Below are 15,606 nucleotides of genomic sequence, written 5' to 3'. Positions count from 1 at the left end.
ATGATATATATAGGGTGGACCCAAACGTTGCGGCCAGACTTTGAGATTTTATAAGAAATTTTAATTTTGAACAAAAAGTTTCCTATAAACAAGAGGGTCGAAAAATGTTTCTTTAAAAAATTAGCGGCCAAAAATCTCCGAAATCACGATTATTTTATACGTTTTTATAAATATTATTTAATAAAATAATATTTGTTTTGGTACTTTTGTTAAAAACACATATTTTCCCTGATATTTGTAAAAATGTATAAAATAATCGTGATTTCAGAAATTTTTGGGAACTAACTTTCTAAAGAAGCATTTTTCAATCCGAGGAAACTTTTTGTTCAAAATTAAGTCTCATATTTTAATTTTGTTTGATAAAATATTTATAAAGTTTATTGATGTGAAAATAATGCTCTTTTTCATTTCTCTACATAACAATGTAATAATAATAATAACGAGAAATAATTGCTGCGAAGTTTAATGATTGATGTGCCACGAAAATGATAGGATTTTATTACCTTTCGATTTGCTGAACATCAATTAGACTAATGTATTGTTTTATGCGATGGCCGCTATCACGGTGATAAAAGATCGTGCGAGCAAAGATCTCTCTCAATTTTATGTCTCAATGTAATCGAACGAGGTGAGTGACACCATTCGGGTGTATATACTCGAGAAAACGGTTTCTCTGGCATAAATCTGTAATAGGGTGTAATCCGCGGCGCGCGAACAATCGGAGCCTCGCGTGATATGACGCAGTATATAAAAATAATGCGCCCGAGCGATCAAGATCAAACGTACGATACGCTTCTCTTATAAGCCTTAATCGAATTAATAAATCATCTCGACTCTCTCCGGCCAATTCGCCGTTCTGATATTTTTATTTCGTACGATTTCTCCATCGCCGAATATGTGAGATACGATTGGCATTTATGTATTAAAATTATATCGCTTCTCGAGAGAGAAATCGTGGTCTGTGACACATGTCGCAAATATAAATATCCAAAGTAGTATTAACGCGACGGAATTCCGGGTGTGTTATCGATATCACTCTCGTATCGATTATTTCGAAATGAACACGAGACACTATCTTGAAACTTTGCGAATGAATTCTTTAAAAGATCTCGCGGTGTATAACTGTAAGATTTTCAGTTTCCTCGTTATCCTTACGAGCGCTGTTCTTACTCCGCGACTATATCGAGACTTCCCTCCCTCCCTCCCTCCCTCCCTCCTCCCCCTTTTCCCCTACAGCCGTAGGACCGCTGCGCCAGCTCCATTCATTAACGTAACACGATTTATCAATTAGCGTTAAAGGCAACGATAGATAGTCGTTCTGATATGTTGCCTCATTCTATCGCTGCGATTCTCTCCTCCTCCTCCTCCTCCCGCATAACTATTCCCCCCTTTTTTCTCACGCGTAACTTTCTTCTCTTTTCAAGAATCTCTTATGTAATTTCTCTCTCTATTTTTTTATTTTATCAGTTTTTATTTTATTTTTTAATTATTTTTTTGTATTAGTCGCACGTTTAATATTTTTAGTATTTCTAAGTATTTAATTCTGTTTAATTTTATTATTATTAAGCTGCAAAACGCGAAGGAAATTGAGATGTCACGATGCAATGATTATAATGGATATTCATACAATTTCTATTGATGATTCAATGTTTAAATTATTCGAGCTAGCCTCATATAACCTCAGTTTGAATTATAGTTGTTTTAAGTATCTCTCGGGAATGTTGATGGGAAGGGACGGTTGTTATTATATCATTTGGAAGCTGCGTAATAGCACATAGACACATAATAACATAATTAATCTTAGTGTTTGTATCATCAATTCTATAAAATTTCTCTCTATCTCTATCGACATTAAAGTTAGATCAAAGAGGATATCAAAATCTTTAAATTCGTAAAATTATTGAGCTAAAATCATTGATAAAATTAGAAATACGACAAAATAATACAACGGGTATTAAACGGCAAAGGTGACGATGCTCGCAAAAAGAAAAAAAAAGATCAAAAATATTTATTTTTTTTTTCGAATTTTTTATATAGCGTGTTTAATTATATCTTTCTTCCTCTCGACTTTTTCCACGTATGCGTTATATATGTGCACGCTATCTGCACCTGCCATGTTAAACTTTGGTCTCGGGCAAATCTTCTTTGTCCCTTCTCCCTTTCTTTCTCTCCCGTTAATGTATCCATCTCGTCGGCCACTTCCGGTGGATGATCGCAAGCCGCAAAGAATGCAGCCTGGGAGTCTCGTTCATGGTCCCAAACCGTCGGTGCGCAGCGAGGCACGAAACTGTTATCGAAAAAGAAATTAATTTTTCGACGATCTCGCATCGTACGCTGTACTTCCGCTCGATCCCGATCGAAAAAAAATCGCGGATTTATTCGTGAAACATTTCTGTGAACGGTGCGAACAAAGCTATGCGTTTCAACGGTTTTAACGAGAAAATAACCGGTATGAAAGTGTGTAGGCTATACTTTTCTCCGTACTATAATTTTTTTCGAGTATATTGATTTTTTTTTTTACGTACATTTACGTTCTTGTCTGGGTAAAGCGAGAATATAAATGTTGGAGGGAACAGCGGCACGCGACGCGGAAGTCGATCCAACGCAAAAGTTTTCCTTTCCGGCCGGCGCGGAATGGCGGCCATCGGAATGTCGTTTTACCGGTACACGCTGTCGCATCGCGAGGCTTCGAAAATCCCCGGGATAAAGTTAGGGCTCAAGCCGGGCAAATGCGAGTTTGAAATGTTGCCGCCGGACGTGCGCGGGCCGACCGGATTCGCCTTCGGCATAATACTCTGCTTGGCCGAACAACTTTATGCGAATTTCGGGGAAAAATTAAAAGAGAATTTCCACCGTTACATACAGGGGACAGCCGCGGCGTACGTGCGGACAATACCGAACGGGGGCGGGGGCGGGGGAGGGAGGGAGAAACCGACCCTTTGTTTCAAAGCGTGGATTGCCATTTATACTTTTTCAGAACAATCTAGATCGTGTCGTGTGAGCGCGAGTTCCTCTATTTTATATATATATATATATATATATAAATTGCAGAGATATTCGAATTCCTAATTGATCGGATCGATGGTCTCCTTAGTCGTTTCAATTAACCCGAGTCGTGTAATCCGCGGTGTATTCGCGGCGCGCATTCACGCGAGCGGATTCGCATTCTGCAGGAATGCGAATAGCAGGGGCGTGTCGACGATTTGCGAGAAGGATCGAAAGAAGAGCGAGAGAAAGAGAGAGAGACCGATCGAATGATCGCGGAGCGAGAGAAATTGGCGAGGGGTAGAGGGATGCGGCGGGGGAGGGGAGATTCTCTTCCTGGGCCGGTACTTATAGTGCCTGGTAATGAAGGTGTTATTAAATAGATTGAGATTAATTGCGTGATTAGTGCTTTATGTGTAATTGGATAGCGAGCTGAGCAGAGAATCGCCGAGGAGGAATTAAATTGGTGTTCGTGTACGTGTTTATATCCTGAATCTCTTCTTCTTCTTCCCTTTCCTTCTTTGTCCCTCTTCCTTATTGGACTTATTCTTACGGTGCGCCGCGGTATCCTCGGGATGCGATCCATTGCCTTTCTTTCCTTTTGCGTCGTATAAAAATGATATTCGTTGAAATGATCGAATTAAGCGATTTTTTTTTTTATTATTAAATTGATACAAATATTTTTTATTCTCTCGCAAGTAAAATTTAATTTATTCTAAAAAAATATGGTTTTCTCCGCGGATTAATTCCTAAGATCGTTGTCATCAAACGATATCTAAAAGAGAAACGCGCGAGGCAGGTCGCGAGACAAGATTGGAGGAAAAAAGTAGATGGCCTTCGAGACGAAAGCGCGGCGGGAGAGGGAGGGTTTCTTCTTGGCCCTATTAAAAAGCCCGTTTCCTCCTTCGTTTCTAAAAGCCTCTTATGGCACTCGAGGCAACTGCGAAAGCACTTGAAAGCTCCTGAAAAGCCCGACAACACTTCCCTGGTTGAGTGCCGCGTCCCGCTAGGAGGCCGCCGCGACTTCGCACCCTGTCAGCGAGATACCCTCCGTCCTTCGTACGTTGCAATATCGGCTTCTATCCTATGTATTAAACATCGAGTACCGTCCTCGCGAGTATCCTCGAGTCCAGTTGCGACGCGACACATTCGAGTCACGGAGATTTTTTTTTTTTCCATTTTTGATTAAACAGATTTTCGATGATATTTTTGCGTCTAACGAAATGTCCTAGTCTTAAACGTTACGTGATTAACTATCGATTTATTACGTATTGCAGAATAATAAAATTGCGTCTCGGAAATTTTTGATTTATTAATTTATTTTTTTAAATAAAAGAAACGATTTTATTTGGAATTATCAGCGTACTAGCGTTATCGATTTCGTTCAAATTCGACATCTGTAGTCGTAGTTCGGTATTTACCGCGAGTCTCTCCTCAGGGTCGCCTGCGCGCGACGAAGTCGGACGATATTCTAATGTATTGTAATAAGGTTTGCGGGGAAAAGCCGTTGGCGCGAGAACCCATTGGCCCATTTTCATTTAAGACGCCTAGCGATTGGTCGTAGACCCGTAGAAGAAACACTGCATTATGTATGTTCCCGTTATCTTCGCTCGAGAGAGCGCTTCAACACACGGATTACCAATACTTTCTATCTCTTTCTCTTTTGTCCTTCCTCTGCGTCTTTCGATTCGTAGAGCTTTACTCTGTGTTTGTGTCCATCTAATTTTTTTTTTTTTTTTTTTTTCAAATTTCTATTTATTATAATATCGAAATTTAAGCAAAGCATTGCAGTCACGAGAGTTAAATAAAAATTAATTACAGGATTTTAATATGTCAATCAAAGATAGATTTAATTCTTCTAGAATTATAATATCCAACATTTCGAACTATTTTGAAGATTTTTGTTAATGTTAAATTTACAACTTGGCGTCTCTGAAACTGAGTCTAGCGCGTCTAGATCCAGGACGCAACTAAATGAAACAATTCTCGGAATTCTTCTTGACTTGGCTAGCCGTAGTAGTAGGACGAGGGTTGGTTAATTTCTGGAGGGGTCGGGGACGATGGTGTTGGAGGCTCGCTTAATCTGGCGCAGTTTAGACAATTTAGCGCGGTTACCCGGTTAGCGTCAAACATAACCTCGCCACTTGGCCGGGTGTAAAGAATGGCGGCTGTAATGTCGGTCCACGCTCTCCACGCCGTTTAGGGGAAGCGAAAGAGGAAGAGACAGGGTTGCGAAGCGTGAGCGCGCGGGTGGGTGGGGAGTAGGTGGGAGGGACGGGTATGTGCTTACCGGTTACCGAAGCAGAAGGGTAAGAGAAAAGAGGGGCTATGCTGCTGCTGCTGGTCCACGCCGGAATAACCCAGCTCTTTAATTTAAAGCCGCCGGACAGTAATTAAAATAACCACCCCCGACACACATACTCCCCCAAGCGGTGCCCAACCTATCCAAGAAAGCGCCTTCCTCGCCCCCTTCGATTTCCATAACTCTTCCAACTTTGCGCTTTTCGAGATAGTTATGTTGCAATGTTGGATGAACTTATTGTTTCGCAAAAATGCCTATTCAATTATTTCTAAATTATCAATATAGATTTTGTGAATTTTTACATTATCAGCTTTAGCCTCTTTTGAAAACCAGTATTTTAATACGCGCATATTTATATATAATATATAGCTACATTAAATTAAATTATAGATAATCCGCTTTGAATATGAATCATATTTTCAACTACAAATCTCCAGGCTATGTAAAAAGAATAATTTTTAACACAATGATCCCTGTAATAATTGTGAATAATTGTACGTATCCGAATCAGATTTGAGCACCTTCTTGTTCGCGGTTATAACGAGAAAGGCTGAAGTCATGACGAAAGCGTTACAAAAAGGTGAATTTAATTTTGTCCGTCGTGTTCAAATTTTTTTTTATTATAAATGCTTTTTTTTATTCAAGTATTGTTGTATCGTAAAAAAAAATAAAACTCTACGGATTATTAAATTGACGTTGTAAAGAAAAACTATACGAAATCAGTTGTGCATGATTTAACAATAATATTGATGTTATTGCGTAAAAATATAGCGATCTTAAAATCAGGTAGCCGATATCGAGGCCAGTCGAGAATTTCGATTAAGTGTTTCATCAGCGTAGCATCGATGCAATTTTCAACTTGCTGGACGATGCGGTATCAAATTGCAGGTAATCACGGAAATTAGAAACGCATGTTCCGTACGTCAAGCGCGTTTATGATATAACGAACTGGTTTAATAATTCACTTAACTGAATATACTTTTCCATATATTGGCCGTTCGAAACAAGTAAGTGTTGCAAAAAACGCTACAAAATGTTGGAAGAAAAAATAGGGATATAAAAATTAGTCGAAGAAAAGGAGCACGAACTTAGGACGGCGAACGGGATGATTTCATTCGCTATAACTGACCGTTCCCCCAGGATTATTATTTTTTCATCAAGACCCGTGTGAGGATGGAAGAAGGGAGAGAAAGAGAGAGAGAGAGAGTGAGGGTCCAGACGGACGGGCCACCCCGAGAAATTGCATCTCCAGGGTGGGAAGCCCTCCTTCCTTTCACGGGTAGCCTTCGCGAAATATATACGAGCCGGCAAATTGAAAACTAGCGATCGGCCCGCCTGAATAAAATATCGTTTAAATTGATCGTAACACCTGGTATATCGACCACCGGTTATATCGACGCCGGCGCCGGTCACGATTGCAACTTAAATGTGGATCAGCTTACCCTCTTATGATCTAGAATGTGCATTTCAATTCAATTTCTTTATGTAAGACAATAATAACCATGCGATCAATGATTTGATTTTATATGTATATATACATACATGCACACAAATATAAATGTATAAATTTCATATATCTATGGTTAGGTATCTTTTATATATTATATATAAAAGATGTGTATACTTTTATGAATATATCTTTTTTATTAAGAGATATATAGATAGTCGTTGTGAAAAAAAAAAGAAAAAAAAAATCGATAGCCTCTTTAATTAATACATATGCTTACATTTTTTCGAAACTGCGAGACAAATCCGATCTAACGGGAAAACACTGGCATTACTGCATTTTAGGACGCGCAACGCAGGTCATATTTAACGAACTCGTATTGTTCATCGGTGCGCGTGTGTATCGTTTGCGAGGATAAATAAATTAAGTGGATCTCGACGATAGCATCCATTTTCGCGACGAGCAATAATACAAAATAACGTAAGAGCGAATCGATATGTGCAGATCGTAACGCGCAATTGGAATATACACTCGAGCCCCGATATCGTTCGAACGTTATTTTATTGTCGGCATTCCAGCGCAATCAGAGGCGGAAATACTTTAAATGGAACCACTTAGCTTCTTCTATTCATCAGAGGTTGATATCGGATTACTATCGGTATTTTTTTTTTCACGGTGGTCGCGCGATGCCCTTTGTTTGCCGAATGTGATACTACTGTTTTTTTCGCATACAGATAAGACAGATATTTTGCTTGAATTTATTACCGTTATAAAGAAAGATCCAGATTGTGCCAATCTCATTTATCTATCATCGCGGCATCTGTCAACGGGCATATTGCGAGCATCGCGAATCGAAAACTTTGATCCGATGACGAAAAGATGAATTACTTTTGCACCCCCTTCCGGCTTTCTCCGCCCCGCGAGCAATATTCAATTAGCAGAAATGACGAATCGTAATTTCCCGGAACATCGTTCAATTCAATCAGGGTCGGACGAGTCCGGAGAACACGAATTCGTGCTTTCCAATCGGGCTGATTGGCCGGAGCGTCATTGCGATCGATTAGGAGCAGCGGAGGTGGTTTCGGTGTACACGCGAGAGAGATAGAGCGAGAGAGAGAGAGAGAGAGAGAGGAGGGAGGAGGGGCGCTTCGCTCTTTCCCGCGTAATCCATCGGATTAGTCAATTATGTATAGCATTACGTCTCCATACATTTGGACAGGTCGCATCGGACGAGCGAGCGCAAACACGAGGAGAGCGTCCTGAAAGATGCGCGGGTTAGGTGGTAGACCGTGGTCGGGAGGGGGAAGAGCCAAATGAAAAAGAGAGCCTTTGTGTTTGGGATTCCTGCGCGGCGTAGGATGCGGATGAGCGAGGGAGGGGGAGAGGGGATGCAACTGCAATTTGTACCTCTTACTGTCCGCGGGAAGAATGGGTATTGTCTTGCAGGAGAGAAACGAATTGAGCCTCTATGAAGCCCGGCGTGCGAATGGGAATCGATATTTTTAATTTCAGTAGAAGCCAAACATCTACCGGTCGGGGCCGCCGGGTCTCTCCCCCGCGTTTCGAGCATCCTTCACCTTCGCGGCTTAAATAGATGCCCTAGAGGCAGCGTAGACGGAGAGGGGTGAGAGATGCTCGTCTGACCCGTTCGTCTTTGCCGCTGTGACACCCACTAATTGTAACGAGACGACGGTAAACATTGGTAGCGCGCCGAGAATTGTCTCCAAGGATGATCTCGCTAACATGTCGCGGCTCAAGAAACACGACACGCGAGACGAATCCATTTTCGGTTACACATGCGCGATTGTGTATGGCATAATTTTGAGGAGATGGAGATTTTCGCCAAGTGAAATTTAAAAATTGAGATATATACATTTTATTGATATTTATATCATAAATGTACTTTAATTAAATAATATGTATATAATATCTTGAGAAGAACGCGTACTTTTTTCGATCGCAGAAACATTGCAACTTATTGCAACTGATTTAATTACGTGAATATAGCCATCTTCATTCAAAGATTAGCAGCGTACGTACATCAAAGAATGCAGCACCCTAGTAATGTCGTTCCATCTTAAAAAATTCGCGCTCACGTCGCGGTAGTTACTCGCGCGAACTTTACTTCTCGCTCGTTCCAGGAGAAAGAAGTCAAGAGAGAAGACTTATGATTGACTCCCTTAGTCCTTCGTTACGCGGAACGAAGGGCATACAGCACGGCCCACACCCTTTGTTTTCCGAATGCAAATAAGTAGCCTCAACCACTCATCCTCTACTCCTCTGCCGCCCCTTCTTCGCCTCCTCCCCTTTTATCTCTCTGTTCGTCCCGCGCACAGTCTCTAGCTCTCTCTTCTCTCTCTCTCTCTCCCCCTCCCATCCTTCCCCTCTGCGCATCTGTGTATATGTGAGAATACATCCCCTACTCTCACACTGCGAAACGCAGAACACAGCGCATGCATATTCATACGTGGACCATGGCTGTGTGTGCACGAGAGGTTATTAATTAACCGGAAGCCTAATCAAGGCTCGTAGTCGAAGAGGGTAGCCGTCTCTCCGCGCCGAAATTGCGGTTCTTGATATACATAGGTAGCGCAGACTTTATCAGGCAACCGCGAAAAAATACTGATAGGTAGAAAAGAGATAAATACGATCACACGTATGCAAATTCGATTTTAGGATACATATTTCAAATTGGCATAAAATCATAAAATACATGCTGTTTTAGATTGTTTTATACATTAGAGTCATATTTTTTTTTTTTTATATCCAAGATAACAAGGATTCCATTTTTATAATGACAGACGCAAAGAATATTACAGATCATACGTGTCGATAAGATGTAGAACGATATCACACCACTCCTTTTAAAATGCAATTCGAGCATAACCGTCGCGCGAAACATTGACAAAAATTTAATTCAATATTTTTATATTATATATTTCGCAGAGATTCTCCATTCTTAGGAAATTTTATTAGTAGCAAATTTCGTCATCGAAGACGCTGTTTACGAAACGTAAAGATATTTTTTGGGCTTTTTTTTTTTTTTAATCGCTCTCAAAGAACCGCAACGCTATTTTTGTACCGCCGAACTGGGACTGAATTTTGAGCGAAACGAGATCGCATAGCGATAATAGCATTGAAAACGTTTCAACGTCAAATTACATGTGCGAAGTAATATATTTCGGAATTCTAATTGGCTTGCGCACGCAACACGCGCTCGAAATGCATCCTGTGGGCGAGTTATCATCGATACGATGCATCGATCAGGCATCTTTCTTCCTATCATTGGAGATTATTATGTCCCTTCGTCGTATCTTCTCAGAAATGGGTATATCAACGTAGGAAGATCGATATATATGTATATGTGCACATGCACATATATTTATATACATGTATGTATGTATATATATGTATACGTATAGGTATATACCGGGTGTGGTACCTTACACGGCAGACCGACAATCTCGCGCCATTACGATCGTATAATGATCGTTATCCGAGAGCACAAAGGGTCCAACAGTGGTGCTCAGCTAGAACCAGCATTTATCGTCCGATCTGCGGCTTCATGCCGGCTGTTTGCATGCGGCGATCACACTTGGCCGCAATTATGATCGAGAGATAGCCTGATCAGGGCCGTATTTACGCGCCTTGTCGCACGGTAAACGCATTTAAGCTACCTAGAAGAATTGTAATTTACGTAATCGTTAGTTAGAATCAGTAATCCATTTTCTCTAATTGGATGAAATGTTAAATTTTTAAAGAAGAATAATATTACTCTCTGAGGTGATGTAATTGATGAGTTGCGACAGTTATGATATCATAATAAGCACAAATAATTATGATCATTATTTTTCAAAGTTATGTATCTCTATCGCAATGTGAACATTTTCAAAGTATGAACGTACGGTATCGATAGATAAAATTAAATTTTTCCCTAACTTTTTCGAGCCCGACATTTTCTAGAAGCGGCCCTGGAGGCACAAACGGTCTTTCTCACCGCGAATCCGCGATCTACGGGGTGTAAGGTAAGGAAGATCATCCGGTTGATCAACGAAGTCGACTATACTCGTGTGTGTGTGTGTGTGTGTGTGTGTGTGTAATTTATATTTAAATAAGTTCAGGATTGAAACCGCAAGGTAAATACGAGTTTCGTCGAGCTGTGCACATGCACGCGCCGATTTCCTCGCGATCTCGATAGTATTGCGGTCGCTGGACGCGATGCATGGGTAATCGATTATCAACGAGGAGATCGATAGTATCAGTTTGCCTGGAATGATCCTTCCTTCAGTTTCGATAAATCGCGCACGACAATCTTTTTATCGACACGTGACATTTCGTGTGCTCTAGAAATTCTGCAAGCTCTAGAAATATCGAATGATTAATCGTGGAGGGACACGCGACAAATGTTTGAGCGATCGACGAAAGAGAGAGAGAGGAGAGAGAGAGAGAGAGAGAGGGAGGAGAAAGAAAGAGAGATATGTCATTATTTATTTAATTCTCGTGAATTCGGATTTTCTTCGTTCCGGAGGATCGCTCGTAACGAAAGACGAAGAGCGGAAACAATATAAAACAATAAAGGGGTTCTTACCATAACGGCGCGGTCGGCGATATTGTATCCGGAACTGCTTGCAGTTTCACCGAAGGGGGGAGGGAGGGTTGCTGGCGCGGCGAGCTAAGGTGGCGCCGATGGAGAGGGGGGGGAGGGGGGGGTGCACACGGGTCAGTTGTCTAATATATGTGATAATAACTTCGAGACGGGGAATCGAAGGCAACGGCGTGCGAATCTCGGATCTGCATATATGGATTGCTCCTCCACCCTGTTCCCCTTACCCATCCCACCCCTTTCCTATTTCTCGGCGCTCCTTCGCGGTACGGCCGTGAATTTCGGGATTGAAATTTGAAATATGGAAATAACATGGAACGACCTCTCGATCGCCACTTAAATACGAACGTTTTAGAGGAAAGATCCGTGGAAAGTCGTTTTTAAGATTTTCGCCCGTTAAAATCCTCCCTTCTCCCCCTTTTTAAGCGAATAGAAAAGCTTTGTGTCGAATCGCGCGGCGAAATGCCGGCGTCACAAGTGTCTTGTGTTTGATCAGCCATTTGTCGATCTCTCCGCAGCGTTGGAAAGAACAATATTGCCCAGCGTTATAATATTTGAACGGAAAGCACCTTAGTGACGCTCATATTTTTTGCTAATTTTCTTGTTGTTGTAACGCATTGTGTTTTATGTGTATCCACCCGTGATTATTACTGCCGATATCGAGATAGATTGACAGAATTTCGCGCGTATTCGAAAAAAAATCGCCATCATTCGTATATTCGCGAGAAGAAACAGCGTGTAAAAACAGCCAGCAAGATCGATGCCGCGCGCGAATCGCTACGCGTTTCACGCATGTAACAACGAAATATGAAACCGACACAAACGGTCGTCACTGCCTGAAATCGAAACTTCCCTGATTTCGCCGAATTCCGACGTACTCTGTAATGATCTACCTCTTTGTGCTAGAAACTCGTGTGTTAGAAATTCGGTCCTTTGCGCAATGCGACAGGGAGCGAGAGCAGAATGATACAAAAAAAAAAAAATAAAATAAAATAAAAAAAAACAACTGTATTATATTCACGCGCACGCAATATGATCGGATGCGCGTTCGATTTTAATCAATCTTATATTTCTGTTGGAACGTTTGTGTACAGTCACCATCGTTCAAAATGTTTTTAAGAAAAAAAAAAAATGTTTTTAAGAAAACAAAATATAAGTAGACTATCGAGAACGAAATGATTCTTTTTGAAATAACGCGATGCGTTTGCCGAGACACGTCATGTGCCTTGCCTTGTTTTTACCCTCTCGAAATTATACATGCAACTTCCTGAAGACGTTTAAAGAAAGAATTAAATCGATAATCGAAGGTGCCTCTTTGTTACGGTAAACAATCTTTGTTTCGAGATAGACTCATCGAAATCGTAACACGGAACATTACATAGGATAGGGAGCATAACCGGGGGACATCGTGGAGCGTCTTGTGTCTTACAATTAGACGCATAATGCGATGCAACGTAATGTATGTTTGAGTCATAATTCCGTGTAATAACACAAATGTAATTTATTGTCAAACGCGATACGAGACTACTTTTTTTATATTATTTTATAATCTTGAAAATGTAATCTTAGATATTTAGATCTCTAATTTTTTGAATATTTCAGTCACTATACATTGTTTCTGAAAATGTAAACCTGAACACTTTCCCGAATAGAAAAATAATCACGCGATTTGACAGACCTGTCAAACGTTAGATTATGCGATTCCATTTATAATTTAAGAATCATCGAGAGAAGATATAATGATCATTTTCACGCACCTCTCCCAAGTCTACAAAATGGAGAGAGATAGAGGATGAAAGGGGAGAGAGAAGGGGGAGGAGGAGGAGGAGGAGGAGGAGGGAGAGAGAGAGAGAGAGAGAGAGAGAGCAAGAGAGAAACGAGCTGGCGGCCGGTGCAGTAGAATTATTAATTAAGCACACTAATTAAGCGCGTTCATCGTGCTCGCCCGCGGGGTCAGCCAGTGCGCGCATTGTGAAAGGAGCACGCGATTACAAACGCGTTCGTTAATAAATTACCTTTACGCTAGAAACGCTGCGCCTTCCCCTCCCTATTCTTTTCCTCGCTATGCTTTCGTTCAGCTATTAAAAGTCGTTGTTCGTAACCGTTTATTACAGTAAAAGGCTCAACCGCGCGATCACGTGAACGTATCTTAACTACCGAGCGATTATGCCTTCTCGATCTGTACAAAAGAAATGGTAGAGACAAAGGAGAGAGAAAGAGAAAGATACAAGAAACTCGTTATATTGGCTAGTCATTTTCTGCATAACTATGACTTTTCCATATATAAAAAGAAAGAGAGAGAGAGAGAATGAGTATGAATATAAACATTGTAATAAACTATCAGAGAATGGCTAAATCTATTCAATATATAGTATTTTATAGGAAATAAACAAATGGAAATAGAAATTTTCCCGACATTGGCACGTGAAACTTTATACGCTAAAGAGAGGCAGATCCCCAATCGCCGCTGCTGCCTAATTCTTTCAAATGCGGCCATAACGGTACCGTTAAGTAGCCAATTGCGAGCGTGTAGGTCGAAGATGCGTCTTTAATGATCATCGAAACTTCCTGGTTCGCGGGACTCTCACGCGCTTTCCCTCCATCCCACTATCCTCCTCCCGGCCCTACCGTAAGTCGCTTAACGAGGGAATCGGCGGTGAGTGCGAGAGACGCGGGGACGACGGCGGAGGGTACGATATTATTAACAGTCTCTCGTTATTTATTCCTCGTTAATCCCATGCATTTATTACGCTGCCGTACCATACTTTCTCCGCGAGCATTCGACCTTCCCCCACCGCTTCTACCGCGATACACGGTCGAGAAGTGGGCGACTTAATGAATCGATTCGTTAACCCTGATAATGACTTTGTCACCAGTTGCAAGAAACAGTCAAATATATTTTTGTTCATCCGCTAACGCTCAGGTTAATAACATGTTTTTTTTTTTAATAATTTTTTTTATTATGTGGTTGAGAAACTATTTATTTTTAATCACTGAACGTGTTAATTTCATAAGGGATAAAATTTTTGTTATTAAAAAAATAAATGTTTAGGGTATTCAAAAAAAGAATATGATTTGTAAAATTATTTTGAGTATTTTCAAAATCGAGTATGACTGAACAGGTGTTCCTCTCGTCAAGGATCATAAGGATTCTGAGCTTATTCCTTTTTGGACATTGGCTTGACATAATCTCAGGATTAAGATTCTCGTAAGTGTGGAAGATTAAATTACAGGCGAGCCGGTAAGATAGTGGATCGGTGCGCGCTTGTGTGCGAAGAAGAAAAGCGACAAGATATCGTCTGAGAAAGGCTTTTATCACCTTCTTTTTGTTCGCCAGATAAATGTCGCGTCGACCTCAACGAGTATTTAGGATTATACTTTGCTTTGTGATTATGACGCGCAAAAAAAAAGCATCAATTCATTGTGATAATGTAATATCGAACATATATTTCGAAATTTTATTAATAAAATGTTGTCTCTATATCTGAATTAATTTTGTTTAAAATTTATTTCTGTTGAAAGTAAATGTTGCGTATCTCGTAAACAAAAAATGAAATGCATCATATTTTTTCATTTAATTAATTTGAGTGTGATATTAAAAGCAGATGAAATTTTATCAATAGAAGCGAAAAAGGCTCTCTGATATTAAATCGCAATACGAGAAGAAAGGCCAATTCAGAGCCTGAATGCGGGTATGCAACGTAAATCTATGAAAATTATCCCCACACAAAAAAATTGATAAATCTATGTTAATGTTTCTTGATTCACTACAAACATTTTTCAAGGTATGATTAAATTGAAAATATAGGAACACCGGTATATGCAAATTGAGACTCGTTGAAATTTAAAATTTAGATAAATAATTTTCGAGGGAAAAGGAAAGCAATTATCTCGAAATACAAAACGAATTTGAAGACTGAAAGTTGATGCGATTACACAAGGCGAGAAAATATTTAAATAGTTGAATATTGAAAAATACTCATCAAGCAATATTGTATCATCCTGCAAATTTAAACTATGAAATGTATATATATATATACACGTTCTTAATATATAATATTTTGAATATTTTATTTAAGATGAGAAAGGCATTAATTTTTATTCAATAACGAGCTATTATAAATTTTGACATTGATAAATTTTCAAGTATTAAATATTGCTACATCACTTTAATTTTTTTCTCTTTATGGAAATAATATTTTTTCACACCGTACATTATAGGTTTACTAATAAGGTCTTCAGCAAAGATTGTGGACACTTTCCACGTGA

The 15,606-nt window shown here is 40.1% G+C and overlaps 2 protein-coding genes across 2 annotated transcripts in view; one reads left to right on the top strand and one right to left on the bottom strand.

The window, feature by feature from the left end:
- The window catches only part of LOC126854359 (DNA N6-methyl adenine demethylase-like), a 180,726-nt gene that overhangs the window by 2,635 nt on the left and 162,485 nt on the right, over positions 1–15,606 (top strand). The gene's annotated exons all lie outside the window — the stretch shown is intronic.
- LOC126854377 (LIM/homeobox protein Lhx9-like) overlaps positions 1–15,606 on the bottom strand; it is a 168,542-nt gene that overhangs the window by 99,754 nt on the left and 53,182 nt on the right. The window lies entirely within an intron of this gene.

The sequence above is a fragment of the Cataglyphis hispanica genome, chromosome 14 (genome assembly GCF_021464435.1).
Source record: "Cataglyphis hispanica isolate Lineage 1 chromosome 14, ULB_Chis1_1.0, whole genome shotgun sequence".
Classification (NCBI taxonomy): Eukaryota; Metazoa; Arthropoda; class Insecta; order Hymenoptera; family Formicidae; genus Cataglyphis; species Cataglyphis hispanica.
This window is presented reverse-complemented; position numbering and strand designations above follow the sequence as displayed.